Genomic DNA, 5,536 nt, shown 5'->3' with positions numbered 1-5,536 from the left:
GAAGGTCTTCATTGACCTTAAGGCTAAACTAACACACACACAAACACACACACTGAGTTTAGTACAGTTACACCATGAAGGTCTTAATTGACCTTAAGGCTAAACTAACCTAACACCTGACTTCAGAGCTACAACTCTCTGTTTGGACCTATAGAGCTATCACTATCTCCCTCATATCCTCCTACAAGAGGACCTCCTCACGTGGGCTCCAGAGTGGAGCAGAGGTCTAAGACACTGCATCTCAGTGGGCTCCAGAGTGGAGCAGAGGTATAAGACACTGCATCTCAGTGGGCTCCAGAGTGGAGCAGAGGTCTAAGACACTGCATCTCAGTGGGCTCCAGAGTGGAGCAGAGGTCTAAGACACTGCATCTCAGTGGGCTCCAGAGTGGAGCAGAGGTCTAAGACACTGCATATCAGTGGGCTCCAGAGTGGAGCAGAGGTCTAAGACACTGCATCTCAGTGGGCTCCAGAGTGGAGCAGCTTCTGTTCAACTCTGAGTTGTCCTTATGTTAGGTCCTGATCTGGCTATGCCATATGGCTGTGGGCTACACTAGTTCATTTAGTTGTCCTTATGTTAGGTCCTGATCTGGCTGTGCCATATGGCTGTGGGCTACACTAGTGCATTTAGTTGTCCTTATGTTAGGTCCTGATCTGGCTATGCCATATGGCTGTGGGCTACACTAGTGCATTTAGTTGTCCTTATGTTAGGTCCTGATCTGACTATGCCATATGGCTGTGGGCTACACTAGTTCATTTAGTTGTCCTTATGTTAGGTCCTGATCTGGCTGTGCCATATGGCTGTGGGCTACACTAGTGCATTTAGTTGTCCTTATGTTAGGTCCTGATCTGACTATGCCATATGGCTGTGGGCTACACTAGTTCATTTAGTTGTCCTTATGTTAGGTCCTGATCTGGCTGTGCCATATGGCTGTGGGCTACACTAGTGCATTTAGTTGTCCTTATGTTAGGTCCTGATCTGGCTATGCCATATGGCTGTGGGCTACACTAGTTCATTTAGCTGACAAGATTTGCTTATAATCCCGTGGCATTATTTTATATAGTATGAACAATACAATTGAAAAAAAAATCAGAATAAAATATACCTATTTTCTCCAAACGATTTGAGGGAGTGCGCATATTGGGCTATTCTGTGTTAAGCGGTTAACAAAGAAATAGGTATTTCTATATGCTTAATTTAGAATTATTAATGTAAGTTGTTCTACAAACATTGGGTTATATGTGTTGATGGTTAATACATTGGAAGGCTGCATGATGACACTAATGATGATATGAGTCATGAGCTCTGCTTTGTTTTTTTTTGCGAAAGGCTGTACACACTTCATCAGTCTCTCATTCACAATTTGACAAGCACTTGATAATCTAAATCAAATGAAACTTTGTCACAAGCGCCGAATACAACAGGTAGACCTTACCGTGAAATGCCGAATACAACAGGTAGACCTTACCATGAAATGCCGAATACAACAGGTAGACCTTACCGTGAAATGCCAAATACAACAGGTAGACCTTACCGTGAAATGCCGAATACAACAGGTAGACCTTAAAGTGAAATGCCGAATACAACAGGTAGACCTTACCGTGAAATGCTCACTTACAAGACCTTAACCAACAGTGCAGTTCAAGTAACAGAGTTAAGAAATCTTTTACCAAATAAACTAAAGTAAATAATAGTCTATGACTTGAGTGACTGGAGTCTTTGACAATTTTTTGGTCTTTCCTCTGACACCACCTAGTATAGAGGTCCTGGATGGCAGGAAGCTTGACCCCAGTGATGTACTGGGCCGTACACACTACCCTCTGTAGCACCTTACGGTCAGAAGCCGAGCAGTTGCCATACCAGGCAGTGATGCAACCGGTCAGGATGCTCTCGATGATGCAGCTGTAGAACTTTCTGAGGATCTGGGAACCCATGCCAAATCTTTTCAGTCTCCTGAGGGGGAAAAGATGTTGTCGTGCCCTCTTCACAAATGTCTTGGTGTGTTTGGACCATGATAGTTCGTTAGTGATGTGGACATCAAGGAACTTGAAACTCTCGACCCGTTCTACTACAGCCCCGTAACATGTTAATGGGGGCCTGTTCGGCCCGCCTTTTCCTGTAGTCCACGATCAGCTCCTTTGTCTTGCTCACATTGAGGGAGAGGTTGTTATCCTGGCACCACACTGACAGGTCTCTGCCCTCCTCCCTATAGGCCGTCTCATCATTGGTAATCAGGCCAACCATTGTTATCGTCAACAAACTTAATGATGGTGTTGGAGTGGTGCCTGGCCGTGCAGTTGTGGGTGAACAGGGAGTACAGGAGGGGACTAAGCACGCACACCTGAGGGGCCCCCATGTTGAGGCTCAGCTTGGCGGATGTGGTGTTGCCTACCCTTACCACCTAGGGGCGGCCCCGTCAGGAAGTCCAGGATCCAGTTGCAGAGGGAGGTGTTTAGTCCCAGGGTCCTTAGCTTAGTGATGAGCTATGTAGACACTATGGTGTTGAACACTGAGCTGTAGTCAATGAACAGCATTCTCACAAAGGTGTTCCTTTTGTCCAGGTGGGAAATGGCAGTGTGGAGTGCAATAGAGATCACATGATCTGTGGGTCAGTTGGTGCGGTATGGGAATTGGAGTGGGTCCTAGGGCAGGCCTGGGCAACTCCAGTCCTCTGGGGCCTGACTGGTGTCAAACTTATTTTGTTGACAGAAAAACAAGAGTGTGCAAAGCTGTCATCAAGGCAAAGGGTGGCTACTTTGAAGAATCTCAAATATAAAATATATTTGGATTTGTTTAACACTTTTTTGGTTACTACATGATTCCATATGTGTTATTTCACAGTTTTGATGTCTTCACTATTATTCTACAAAGTAGAAATTAGTTAAAAAAATACTCGAAACGGGCAGCGGGAAAAGTCATCTACTTGTCATGTCATGCACTTTCCTGTGGTTCATGTTCATGCCATCCAGGTAGGCTCCCGTTGTAACGCGGAGCAATACGCTTAATATTAGGACATTTGATAAATGGTAGGCCTAGCCTATAGAAAGCTGATGGGTTCCTCCTCTTTTTAATAGAGGCCACCAAAACTTCCACAACATGAACTCCTGGGCTCTCATGAAGTGTTTTATTAGATTTTCATTACATTTGCATTGATGTCAGAGTGATTAGAGGGACAACAGAGTGCTGAGTACCAGGAAGTTAACAAGTTTGGTAGGCTATTAATGATCAGCATCAGAGCTTGGAGAAGCCTAATTACCGGGACTAAATGGTCACATGACTTGTGACCACCGGTATGGCGGTAATACGGTCCCTGTAACAGCCCTAGGGGGGACTGGGTGGAACACATTGTGTCACGGCTGTTGAAAGGAGAGGACCAAGGTGCAGCGTGGTGAGTGTACATTTTTTGTTTTATGTAATCAAAATGACGCAGAACAAAACAATAAACACTACAAAAACAAACCGGTTGGAGCGAGTGGTCGCATCTGCACGTCGCTCCAACGGGTAGTATAACTTTTTCATTATATTTCATTATATCACAACGGTTTGATTTGTCTTGATTTGTCTTATCTTAGCAATTTCTTCTCAGCTAGCTACATAGCCGTCTTTGTATCAAAAGATAATTGCGTAATTATCGTATTTCGCCGTCCTAACGTAGTCTTCACTAGTCTTCACTAGCCAGCTAGCTAACGTCCACTGATTAGCTGCACTGGAGAAACTGTTACACTCAACTGAACGACTTGATTAGTTTAGTGTCAGCTAGCTACATAGCTGTCTTTGCTGTCTTCGTATCATCGTATCATCGTATCCAAGATAATTGTGTTGTTTAGGTTTAAAGTGTGTAGTCTTAGAGTGATTATCTTAATTTACCGAGGTTAGCTAGCCAGCTATTTGTCGTCCTTAACGTAGGTGACTCTGCTAGCTAGCCAACAGCTAGCCAACGCTAGCCAACGTCTTCTGTATAGAACTCAACTACCCGGTCGCATTCACAGGTTGTATCACATTTTCACTTCATTTTCATTACAGTACAACGGTTTGATTTGTTTGATCGTAGCTAGCTACTTAGCTAGCTACATAGCCGTCTTTGTATCAAAGATAATTGTGTAGTCTAGAGCGATTTTCTAGGTTCGCTAGCCATCTATTGTCGTTCTTTTAGCAACGTAACGTAAACAACACTGCTAGCTAGCCTGCTAGCCCCGAATAGCAACACTGCAGAAACTATTACACTCAACGGAACGACTTGATTAGTGTAGTGTCAACAACGCACCCACTGCCAGCTGGCCTACTTCAGCAGTACTGTATCATTTTAATCATTTTAGTCAATAAGATTCTTGCTACGTAGCTTAACTTTCTGAACATTCGAGACGTGTAGTCCACTTGTCATTCCAATCTCCTTTGCATTAGCGTAGCCTCTTCTGTAGCCTGTCAACTATGTGTCGGTTTATCCCTGTTCTCTCCTCTCTGCACAGACCATACAAACGCTCCTCACCGCGTGGCCGCGGCCACCCTACTCTGGTGGTCCCAGCGCGCACGACCCACGTGGAGTTCCAGGTCTCCGGTAGCCTCTGGAACTGCCAATCTGCGGTCAACAAGGCAGAGTTCATCTCAGCCCATGCCTCCCTCCAGTCCCTCGACTTCTTGGCCCTGACGGAAACATGGATCACCACAGACAACACTGCTACTCCTACTGCTCTCTCTTCGTCCGCCCACGTGTTCTCGCACACCCGAGAGCGTCTGGTCAGCGGGGTGGTGGCACCGGGATCCTCATCTCTCCCAAGTGGTCATTCTCTCTTTCTCCCCTTACCCATCTGTCTATCGCCTCCTTTGAATTCCATGCTGTCACAGTCACTAGCCCTTTCAAGCTTAACATCCTTATCATTTATCGCCCTCCAGGTTCCCTCGGAGAGTTCATCAATGAGCTTGATGCCTTGATAAGCTCCTTTCCTGAGGACGGCTCACCTCTCACAGTTCTGGGCGACTTTAACCTCCCCACGTCTACCTTTGACTCTTTCCTCTCTGCCTCCTTCTTTCCACTCCTCTCCTCTTTTGACCTCACCCTCTCACCTTCCCCCCTACTCACAAGGCAGGCAATACGCTCGACCTCATCTTTACTAGATGCTGTTCTTCCACTAACCTCATTGCAACTCCCCTCCAAGTCTCCGACCACTGCCTTGTATCCTTTTCCCTCTCGCTCTCATCCAACACCTCCCACACTGCCCCTACTCGGATGGTATCGCGCCGTCCCAACCTTCGCTCTCTCTCCCCGCTACTCTCTCCTCTTCCATCCTATCATCTCTTCCCTCCGCTCAAACCTTCTCCCACCTATCTCCCGATTCTGCCTCCTCAACCCTCCTCTCCTCCCTCTCTGCATCCCTTGACTCTCTATGTCCCCTATCCTCCAGGCCGGCTCGGTCCTCCCCTCCCGCTCCGTGGCTCGATGACTCATTGCGAGCTCACAGAACAGGGCTCCGGGCAGCCGAGCGGAAATGGAGGAAAACTCGCCTCCCTGCGGACCTGGCATCCTTTCACTCCCTCCTCTCT

Source organism: Oncorhynchus gorbuscha, linkage group LG11 (assembly GCF_021184085.1).
Source record: "Oncorhynchus gorbuscha isolate QuinsamMale2020 ecotype Even-year linkage group LG11, OgorEven_v1.0, whole genome shotgun sequence".
Lineage (NCBI taxonomy): Eukaryota > Metazoa > Chordata > Actinopteri > Salmoniformes > Salmonidae > Oncorhynchus > Oncorhynchus gorbuscha.
This window is presented reverse-complemented; position numbering follows the sequence as displayed.